Genomic DNA, 12,421 nt, shown 5'->3' on the forward strand with positions numbered 1-12,421 from the left:
ATAAAAAAATAAAAAGCTACCCGCAGGCAACCAAAGCCATATTGACAGGGGTTTAATGACCAGGGAGCATATAGTTCTATAGCGGAGATATACGAAAGGGGAACATTATGTGCAAAAGGAAACATATAAAACAGAATAAGTAAAAAGATAACTAGCAGTGACATTCTCTGAAATACAAGATACGCTTCTATAGTTCGGACCATACAAGGTGAGAGCAGAATAAAGCTTCACCATATCACAAAATCACTCTGTCATATTGACATTCATTCCAAATGCCGCTAGCGCATTGATTTTCTTAGAAGTTTCATGATTCGGCTGCCTCTGAACCACAGTTAGAGCAATGCCCACCTGCATCACTAGCTAAGTACAGCTTTAGAAGAGAAATGGATAGAAGTGGCAAAATTAATAAATTATCATTTTTCTTCACAGCTTGCTTAGGAAATATGCATGGTGCAAAAAAAATCTGTAAAAATAGGCTTGGCATTTCTAAAAGAGTTTCTTAGATAGAAATTTTTGAAATATATATTTTTAAATCCTCTGTTTTCTTTAAAAGCAATAATTTAGTCCAAACAGCTGATCTTTATTCTGGTTCTTCTGTTTTCTGCTTTTTTCATGAGTCATCCTTAAACACCTTTCATACCAAGAACCAACAGCAAGGAACTGGGGGAAAAAAAAAAAAAGGTAGAAGCTCAGTATATCCCAAAGAGCCCATAAGAGTTCCTCAAAAAAAAAAAAAAAGCCACTGATCTTCATCAGAGTAGAGAAATACAAATCCCAAGATCGCTGCCACTAAATCGGCAGACCAATGTGATGCGTGCCGCTGTCAATATGGCTAGTCTACCTTGACTTTTGAATGTCAAAAATAATATGGACAGAATTGACTAAGCAGTCTCCAAGGTACTGCCTTTAAAATTTTTAACTTTATGGCCATTAAATATTGAACAGATAATTGGATTTATCCCCTTCAGTGCTTTATGGATGTACAAAGTACCTACTTTCTCCTGTTTTATTCAAATTAATGGTGCTCTTTTAAAAAGTGTCTGTCCTGAGCACACACTATAGCCGACTCATTAAAAGGATGCTGCTTCTTCTGCTTACCAACTCTTTTCTCCATTTGTAATAAGAGGGCAAAAACCACACTCAAACCCATATGTACAGTTAAGGGCAAATTTATTGAGAGTCACCCTGAAAAGTAGAATTTTCCCTCCCTCAACTCAAGTACGTGGTGTGAGTTGGCAGTTGATTAGCCGTTATCGTGGAAAACCACAACAGAGAATCCATTTCTTCTGTTTTTATTTAAAACATTTATAAACGCTTCTTTGCAACTGGATAGCTTACTGCTACATTATAAAATCAAGTTTGGAGAACATAAGGATGCCAGTATCCCTCTAGAGGATTAGCCAAATGAAACCCTGTATTGTGGATTGAACAGGGAAAAAAATGCACCCATGGACAGGCTGTGCAATTCACACGAGTGATAAGGTATTTCTATCAAGTGTGACTAACACCTACAAACGTACAATCTGAAAATAACTCTGGTGGAGGTGTTAGTGGAAAGGGGTTAATGGAAATAATGTTTTCATTTTAAACAGTATAAATCCACAACTGGCATTCCATTGGCCCGTGACCTCCCCTTACCCAATCCTAGTTCAAGTCATTTGCTAGTGTAATTGAAACCTTCTTTGAGAGTCTTCAGATTTCATTTCATGTTTGGGGGACAGTTACCATCCATCTTTCCTAACATTCCTAATCTAAACAGAAGACCCAAACCCAAGACTGCGCTTCTGATGGATCGCTCGCCTTCCTATACAGTAGAGCTTAAAGAGATCCCATTATTGCTTTCATAATCCTTACAGAAAACATACATTCATACTCATTTTGGTTTTTATCACCCAGCTGAACAGCATATATTTATTTTTAATGGGTTTTTAAAGAAACATAAGTTTTCAATTAACAACAAATATTAAATACAGGTGGGGAAAAAAAGGCTCAACAACATGACATGTTAAAAAATAAAAAACTGTAGAAATAAGATTTGCTGCTCCTGAGTAAAATGCTGAAGAAACTCCAAAGCTTTTCCTATATGCGAGTCCTTTTTAACGCAGGTCTCCATCTATTCATTTCTCTTATAGTTGAAACGGGCTATAAAGAAATGCCTCCATCTAGCTGTCCAGTGTCATTAATATGACACCACTAGGGGGCAGACTTTTAATGATCATCTCAATTATTCTATCAGACATGCATTCAAAATAATGGGTTTTAAGTTTGTCTTGGAACGTATATGAGGTCTATCTAATATGAAGCCAAATTTTTGCTATAGCTAGGAAAATTTGAAGGACTGAAGGAAAAAAAACACAAACAAGCCATCCACCTCAGTTAGGTACATATTAGACTAGTGGCTAACTTGATCAAGAAAATTTCACAATCTGTTTGTCAGAAAATCCTCACAAATACAAGTAGATAAAGCCTTGACTTCAACATTCAAATAGATTCCTCCGGAACAGCTAATGGGCTGCGCAAAGGCAGCCTCCTTTCATATCCATTTCTAATTCTTCGCCTTACAAGAGTCACAACTGGCCAGTATCAAAAATACAAATAAAGCTTGCTGACAGCCTCTCAGACACTAATTCTTAAGTGTTTCTGGTGTACAAGCTGCTTTATTTCTTTCTGTTCACTGGGATTTTTCCTATATAAGAACAGGACAAAATCGGACACATTCTGATATTAAGATTACACAGGATACCTCTAACAAAATGACCTGCCGGACTGAAAGGAGCAACTGCGAAGTTCATTGTGCCCGTATTTCTATTAATCAAGTCTTTCCTGGAACACCATTTCACCTGAAGCTACCTGGCAGTTTATTTAGTCATTCAGGATTAACTGTTGTGAGTCCATCATTCCATAAACCCCAATTGTAATTCTGAACAAGAGGAAGATATAAGGATATCTCATGGGCAAGTCCACAATTTCCAAATATCTAATAAAGAAAAACTATATATTTCACCATGACCCAAAGTGGGAGAACAGACTCATATCCCATATGGAGCTAGAGTATATGCCAGCCTTTTTATATTAAATACATTTTAAGCCTTCTTTTTGAAAAAAAACCAAAAGATATTTAAATAAGGAGCTTAACTATTAAATAAATGCAATCATTTGATATGCCCACCACTGAAAGATGTTTTTCTGAAACTAGAATGGTGGAAACTAGTGAAATGTATCACTGGGAAGTTTATAAAGGAGTCAAAGAGAGAAAAAAGCCAAACAGGTAACAATGGTGTACGGAATTAGGGAACTTAGTCCCCAAGATACACAGACAAAGGGGCTAAGAAAGGGCTTGTCACAAATTACCTGGCACTTTCCCCATCTGTGAACCAAATGCTTCTGATTATCTACTGTACCAAAAACTTAGGGTGGATGCAAGAATCAAGAGAGGCTTTTGTTCCCTTTGAATTCCTGAGAAATATGCTTGATTATGAAAAAAATTTTCGAAGAATAAAACAAGGGGATGATTTTAAACTTTAAGAGAATGGACCACATTTCCTTTAAATAAATGACCAACCTTCTACAGTGATACATGTCTCAGTATACCTTTATATAGAGTCTGGAACTTGGGAAGCATATTAATGTTTTACATATTCAAAAATTAATATTAAAATAAACAAGGGTGGGGAAAAAAACCTAAAATTGAAAGCAAACTGAAGGAAATGAACACAAATGTCCCTGAAATTAATGACATAACCACTATGAAGGAGAGGAGAAAAAGATACAGGTTTGACCTCAGTGTTTTACTATATTCTCCATGCTAAGAAGGCATGAAGGGAAAACAGCAAACATGTCCTGAACTTTTTTTTAGTAGTTTGTTTTCCGTAGTGGTATGAGTGAAGCGATTCTGGAACTATGTTTAGATGTACTGTAAGACTGAGTAAATCAGTAACTGTATTAGGAGCCAGGGTTTTCAATGTGGAAGAAGGAGAATCAAACGTTTGGACTTGGAAGCACTAGGGCAAACTCACAACTTCTAAACTACGGACATGTGCACAAGCGCACATGCTCCTGGTCTTTTTCCTAACTCTGACCCTAGAAGCGAATCTGCTCTCTTAGTAAGTAGCACACCGAGCACTGCAACATCAGTTTCTAAGACCATTCTCCTCTAAAAGGAACCAGAAATCTCCACAGAAATGGCTGATTACAGGGCTATGGCAGAGAAGGTACAAGATGAGACTAGAACATCTTATGTCAGAAAGAAAGTTAGCACTCAAAGAAAAAAAAATGGTGGGGGCACGTCAAAAGAACACAGGAAACCACCTGAAGGGGCTCTCATTGATTAAATCTAGAATTTGAGCACAAAGATATTTAAGAAAAGTAATAATTAATAAACCATAAAAAGGGGGAGTCTAAGAGTCAATACCAATGATAGAAGAGACAGATGATGGATGGATGGAAGGATGGGTGGTGGGTGGGATGAAGGATTCTTCTTTAAAGGAGAATGCTGACTGCTGACTGGTAATTGTTGATGCTCTAATTCCAACTCATCATAGGAAAGACTAGTTCATGCACGAAGCATCAAGAGAAGTTAAACCTAAGGGGAAATTTTTGAAGAGGAATAAGATATTTGCATTTCTCCACAGTTTGCTTATTAGTTGCAAGGGAAAGTAGAGTAACTATACAGTGGAAAAATCAGCTAACACCTTGACCAGATAATCAAATTTAATATTACCAATGAAGGGCAGAAGGACACTGGGTACCTCTGGTTGCAATACTCCAAGAAGGACATGTCACTTAATTATTATTCCAGCTGGGAATACATAGCCTTAATTTCACCATGTGGAAACATCAGACGAACCCAAATGAGCACATTTTTATTAAAAAAAAGGGGGGGGGGGTCCTATACATTTTTTAATATCAGTGTCATAAAAGACAAAGACAGCCCCATTAGAGGAGATACAACAACTAAATGCAATGTGTGATCCTGGAATGGACCTAGTACTGCAGGAGGATTAATGGCAAAAAGGAAATCACTAGATCAACTGACCAATCTGAAATATGGACACAAGATTATAGCATTATATCAATGTTGAGTTTCCTAGAGTTAATAAGTGTACTGTAGTTATATAAGAAAATGTTCTTATTTTTTGGAAATACACTCTTAAGTATTTGGAAGCAAAGAGACATGATATATGCAGCTTACTCTCAAATGATTTAGGGAAAAAATGCATAGCTAAAGATGGGGAAAGAAAACAGAGGGAAGGAATGTTCATACACACAAACCATAAAGCATACACAGCCCAAGGTCAGCAAGAGGTCAATCTGTATAAAGGGAATATGGGTGTTTTTTGTACTATTCCTGCAACTTTTCAGTAAGTTTGAAACTATTTCCCAAAAAAGTAAAAAAAAAAAAAAAAAGAAAAGGTCAACCTCCTCTTGCATACAACCCAGTGAACTTAAAATGACAGATTCAGTGTTCCTAATCTCACGCTTATCTCATACTTTGTCTCTGTTAAGATCACCTAAATGTGGAGAAAGTGTTATGCACAAAGATGTTTGTTACAGTATTGTTTATAAAAGCAAAAAAAATACCATATGTATTTTTAAAAAACTGGGGTAATGGTTAATTAAATTATGCTGTGTAAATTCAAAAGAACACTATGCAGGGACTGCCCTGGTGGCACAGTGGTTAAGAATCTGCCTGCCAATGCAGGGGACACTGCTTCAATCTCTGGTCCAGGAAGATCCCACATTCCGCGGAGCTACTAAGCCCATGCACCACAACTACTGAGATTGCGCTCTAGAGCCCGCGAGCCACAACTACTGAAGCCCGCATGCCACAACTATGAAGCCCGCGCACCTAGGGCCCGTGCTCCACAACAAGAGAAGCCACCGCAATAAGAAGCCCGCGCACCGCAACGACGAGCAGCCCCTGCTCGCCGCAACTAGAGAAAGCCCAGGAGCAGCAACGAAGACCCAATGCAGCCAAAACTAAATAAATAAAATAAATTTATTTTTTAAGAAAAGGACACTATGCAGTCTTTAAATGTGTGTACAAAAGTTTATAATAACAATCGGAAATATGTTATATAATATTAAGTGAAAATAACAGGATTAAAGATGATATATAGCATGATCACATGTAGGTAAAGCAGACAAAGAGAAAAAAAATCACAGAAAAAAGGTTACAAAGAAACACAAGAAAATGCCAACACTGGTCATCCCTCCCAGAGATGGCTTATTGAGGACTTTTTTCCCTTCTGCTTTCTGCAGGTTTCAGATGTGTAATGCTTGTATTACAATGTTACGATAAAAGTAAGGTTTATTCTTAGAATAATAATATAATAGAAGTAAAAAGAAATAAGTGTAATTTACTTATTAAACTAGTTCTTCAGGGACATCTGCTGTAAAAAGGAAATACTGTGGATGTCCGACCATCCAAATTTATTTAGTTATTTTTTTAATTTATTTTATTGAAGTATAGCTGATTTACAATGTTGTGTTAATTTCTGCTGTACAGCAAAGTGATTCAGTTACACATATATATAGATGACTACATTCCTTTTCATATTCTTTTCCATTATGGTTTATCACAGGACTTTGAATATAGTTCCCTCAACCATCCAAATTTAATTTGAGCTACTTCTGGTCCCAAAGATGGGAAATAAAACAGAGAAATGGGGAGTCATACTAGGAGATGGTGGTCTCTAGTAGAACTTACTTAAGGTGGTGAACCATACATTTCATGAGCCACAGATGCCTCCTTTCTCCTTATTCTGAGCCACAGGAAGATGGTGAGATCACTTTACACCATCCCATCCCCCCCCACACACACTCCCAACCTCGAAGGAGGGGAAAAAGAGAAGCAGGGCACCAACAGGGACTAGCACATGGTGGTGGCCGCAGTCTACCGCACCGCACCTGGCTAAGCATAAAAGTACACTTCTCACTACCGTTGCTCAGATGCCAGGGAGCACACATTCTAGCTGAAATCCTTCAGTTCGGTCCTGGTCAGCAGCGCTAGTGTTCCACAGGTGGAAATGGACCAGCCCAATTATTCTGGCAGAGAACTTGCGTCTACATACAGGGTTCATTGTGGTATTCATCGGCGGGGCGGGGGAAGGTAGAGAGAGGAGGTGTGTGTGTACGTGTGTGCTGGGAGAGAGGGAGGGAGGGAGGGGGAGGGGGGAGAAAACTTCAGGGCTTTTAAAAAGTAGGCGAAAATGATGAGATGTAAACATTTGGTTAACTGAAAGGTTGAACGGAAAACGGAAACACACCACCATTCATTTTCTAATAGCACGTGAGGCTCCCACAGTCACTGCCAAAAAGGTCAGGCTATCTTTTTTAATGGGGTTTTTAAGAAAAGTGAGTACGGTAAACAAAAGAGGAAGCTTCTCGATGAAACAATTATTAGAGCTCAGTTCTTGTTTAAGATACGCACATTTGGAAACATTTAATTATATTTATTTCTCAATATACTCTGGTGTGAGTAATCTTGAACTTCGACTGAACCTCATAACTCAGTCAATGAAATAATTAACATTCTTTTGCCAAACCTGCTTTGGATGAAAAACTCAAACACTTCATTTAAAGTTTATGTGAGGTACATTCATAAGAATACACTAATTTCTCATTCAGATTTCAAACTGAACCAATTTAATGACTGCAATAGCTAAGCAATAGGAATGCAAAGAAGAAAAATAGACAATTGACAATTACCCAAAGTTCCTGTCATGTTTTATGAATCAACAATTGTCTCCAAACTTGTGAAAGAAATCAATGTGCATTAATTCCTAGAATCTTATAACCTACCTGCACTTAACTACAAAAAATGAGAATTAGACATACAATTTAAAGAATTCATCAATTTGAATGAACAGAAATAAAGAATGTCTCTATGATCCCATGTTCCCTTTTAAGGCAGCACAATTCTCAGGGCTGTCTAGTTTACCACTATTTCTTCTTGGCATTCATGTTCTTTATCAGCAAAATGGTTACAATGGCCTTTCAGACTTGAGTGATGCATGACAAAACAACATAGTACCATTCTCAAATATGAATAGACTGGGAACACAGCTCCAAGAAGCAACTGCAATGGTTATGTCAGAGAATAAGTAACACCCAGCAACATTATCAAATTCTAAAATTAAGCATGAAAAAGGGGTAGAAATAAAAGGAGAAGGAAAAGGCAAAAAAGAAGAGGAGGAGGGGGAAGGGGGAACCCCTACAATTTCAACACATAAATAATGAAAACTGAAAATTCACTCCCATCACTGTCCTTCCCGTTTTCCCCTGAAACAGAATGTAACACCAGGACTTACTGTGGGTTAGACTAGACTATTTCCTACCGAGTGGTGAAGAAATCTCACTCCAGTTTTACCACTTGCCTCCCCACCCTCCACATTTATAAAGCTTCTTTAAAGCTCTACATATTCTGACGTACAGAGGCCACAAAGCCACCGCTCTGGTGCTGCAGCTGGTGGGGCCCCGATAAAAAGCAGAGAACCTACCAACAGAGGCATTCGGACAGAAAGACCTGCTTCAGAAACCCTCCAGCAATGTGTACGGAAGGCTCTGGACCAAGGTGATGGATTTCTGTTGGCCATCCCAGAAAAGAGATAACCTGCATAGCACAGAATTAAACCTGATTATTTAAAAAAAGAAAGAAAACAGAATAGTAGGGCTACAGGGACAATACCACCACTAAGAATAAAGAGTTCTACAAAAGTAAAAACAATAAATCCAAATCTTGTTCAGCTGTCATATTCTCATTATACCCAATGCTGACCGTCCCATTTAAAACTGTAACCCCACCCAAGCACTCCCAGCCCCCCTCACCCTACTCTATTTTTTCCACAGTTGTTCTCACACTCAAAACACTATATAATTTGCTCACTTATTATGTTAATTGCTTATTTCTCACTCACCCCTTCCTCTGCCCTCCCTGATTGTAGGTTCTACAGCGGGTGGGATATCTGCCTGTTTAGTTCACTAATATACCTGTGTGTCCAGTACATAATAGACACTCAATAAATGTCAGTTAAATGAATGAATCATTCATTAAGCTAAATGATTTCTTAAAGCTCTTCTTATTCAAACAGAAAAGGCAAAAATTAGGCAGGGAATCTTTAAACAGTTGTAATAGATCAGATAAAGGGTTATTATCTTTACTATAAAAAGCCTATTTACATTGATTAAAGACCACACACACAAACACTCTCTCTCCCCCCACACCGCTCACACACTGACTCAGAAATGAGTAAAGAACCTAAACAACAGCTGCTAAAAAAACCCAGCAAATGGTTAAGAAAAATAAACTCACTAATATCAGATAAATAATAAAACAAAATGAGATTTTTTTCCACTGGGTAATTAGCAAAGATTTTTAAAACTGAAACTTCACAGCACAATGACAGTGCAGTAAAATGGTCATTCCCAGCCAGTAGGAGTGAAATTAAAACCACCTTTCTAGAGAATAATTTGGAAATAAGAATTTAGAGCTAAATAGGTCTATATCTCTAACCTAGGAATTTCATTTTGTGAAACCTTATTCCAAAGAAGTACTTTGAAATATAGACAAAGATCAAATACAAAGATGTTCATCAAAGCATTATTTATAACAGCAAAATTCTAGAAACAACCTAGGGGATTAACAATGGACAAACGGTTCAATTATGGCCCAGCCACTAAATTAATTATTATACAGTCTTTAAAATGTATGCTTGAAGAACTTTTATAAAGACAAGAATGTGAATAACACGATGTCAAATAAATGAAAGCAAGCCAATCTGTTCTGAACCATGGAGGGCAGTATTCAAGGAAGGCAGAAAATACTATTATCTAGAGTATTTATCTACGAGGTAGGATTATAGATGAATTTTATTCTCTACACTATACTTTTATGAATTTTCTTATTTATTTTAAACATGTTCTACCTATATAATAGAAAAAAATTTAAATGAAAGAAAGATTTCATAGAAGAGAAAAAATATGCTTTTTTTTTTTTTTTGCGGTACGCGGGCCTCTCACTGCTGTGGCCTCGCCCGTTGCGGAGCACAGGCTCCGGACACGCAGGCTCAGAGGCCATGGCTCACAGGCCCAGCTGCTCCGCGGCATGTGGGATCCTCCCGAACCGGGGCACTAACTCGTGTCCCCTGCATCGGCAGGCGGACTCTCAACCACTGTGCCACCAGGGAAGCCCCAAAATATGCTTTTAAGAGTTGTCAATATTATCAAGAAGAAAATCTTGTAAAGAAAAGTCTTGAAAAAAACGTGCAAATGTTAGTAACATCTGCAAAAACACAAAAGTAGCATTCTTAAGAAATAGAACATCCTTAATCCCCTTAAATAAAAAACAGAAATTAAGAAACCACAGCCCTGAATAACCTCTATAGGGTCCTTTCATTCCAAAAGTATATCCTTAGAATTTTTCTTTTAAAATTCAGTATGAAATTAGACAGGGAATCTTTACACAAGGAATGTTGTAAGTTTTATTTCCTAACTCACATAGCAATAAAAGAGAAACAAGTCTAAAATAAAAAAGAGAGAAAATACAAAATACTTATGGCATTTAGCACTGTCCTTCTCCATGAATATAAACTAAAATTATTGATAATAAATGGACTTTTCAATGAATCAGCCAAATATAGAGTCACTGAACACAGCTATAAATCACCTGGTAGGAAAAGGCTGAATTTATAAAAATAACTCTATCTTTATAGATGGTCAGAAGAAAAACTACCCAAGCTCTTAGGAAAGCCCTTTTTCTTAATCTGTACAGGCACAGTAATCATTTAACCATTCTAAAACCACTCTAAAACAAATTTAAACATTCAAAACAAAGAAGATGGTTGTGCTTACAGATAGAGACCTACAGACTAACATCTGCTCATGCTCTTTGGAAATCTACAGGACTGTGTCAACAAATATGAACATCCTTTGCAGTCATCTGACAGCACTGCTTCATGAAATTACATCAGATCTCTATCTAAACCAAGTTTTAGGGCTATCCATAGAGGCAGTAAAAGCAACTGCGAAGAAAAGGTAAGAAAATTCAAGCAAACCTATTACTTTTCTTTTAAGCTCAAATCTATTTCTTAAGGTTAAACAACAGAAGCATGATGCTTGGATACCAAGACTTTCCTTTATAACCTTTGCTTTGAATCTAGCTCCAGAGGGAAAATCATGTTTACAAGTACCACAAGACACGTGAAAAGCAATAACCAAGGTAAATGAAAATACGCCAGGTTAAGTTTTAGTCAGAACTTTATTGCAAAAGTACTTTGTTTTATGAGATGAAGAAATCTACTTTTCCTCTTCTCCTCTAGCATTACATATTGAAAAATGAAAACATGATTAAACAATTCTTTTAATGTCATCTCATCATTTATAAAGAGCTTAAGGAAAACAATTTGCATACAGGCTGAGCACGATGGTGCATCATGTGGAACCCAATGTCAAAAACTCAAGTTCAATTTCCACTGCTAATCAAGTTTCTGAAACAGGAACTCTGTTCTTTTCCCTACTAGCTGTGGGCTTTGTTTTTCTTTCGTAGTCTTAATTCAAAATGTTCTAAAATTTTGGAGTCAATTTTTTTAACAGACAAATGTAGCATGTCAAAGAAAACATCAGAGGTAATTACTGCCCACCCAATGTTCTCATTCCAGAAGAAAAAGATGAAATAGTGGGTCAGAACTTCTGGATTATTTTATTGGTGTGTTTATGAAAGAGAAAGTGAGAGAATACCAGGGAGATTCAGCATAAAGTAAGGAGAGACAAAGCAGATTTATAAAAATCAAACATATCTGTGATACTTCGACTTGTCCTTGACATCTTAATTTTCAGCCATTACTACATATAAAGCAGAGGATTACCAAATTTGTCTGGATATTAGAATCATCTGGAGAGCTCTTAAAAATTCCAAAGGCCAGGTCCCACCCCCGAACAATTAGACCACAATCTTTTTTTTAACATGTATCAACACATCCAGAATTGACAATTGCTAACATTTTGTCCCACTTGCTTTTAGCTCTTTTTTTCCCTCTTTTTTTTAATTGAAGTATAGTTGATTTACAATGTTGTGTTAGTTTCAGGTGTACAGCAAAATGATTCAGTTTCGTGTGTGTGTGTGTATACACACATATTCTTTTTCAGATTCTTTTCCCTTATAGATTATTATAAGATATTGAGTATATTCCCTGTGCTATACAGTAGGTCCTTGTTGGTTATCTATTTTACATATAGTAGTGTAGACCACAATCTTTGAGGAATGAAATTAGGCATCGGAGTTTTTGAGGCTCCACAGGTTCGGGAACCACTGACACAAAGTATAGAAAACCAAGTAAATTCTTCTTTCTCCTTTGAGATTTACCATAGGTGTCATCCCAGGGAATTAAAAAAGAAAAGAAAGGGAAAAAGAGAAATAAAAAGA

General features: G+C 37.0%; 1 protein-coding gene across 12 annotated transcripts in view; it reads right to left on the reverse strand.

Moving 5' to 3' along the window:
• The window catches only part of CADM1 (cell adhesion molecule 1), a 341,221-nt gene that overhangs the window by 220,861 nt on the left and 107,939 nt on the right, over nucleotides 1–12,421 (reverse strand). The window lies entirely within an intron of this gene.

Source organism: Globicephala melas, chromosome 8 (assembly GCF_963455315.2).
Source record: "Globicephala melas chromosome 8, mGloMel1.2, whole genome shotgun sequence".
NCBI classification, from domain to species: Eukaryota; Metazoa; Chordata; class Mammalia; order Artiodactyla; family Delphinidae; genus Globicephala; species Globicephala melas.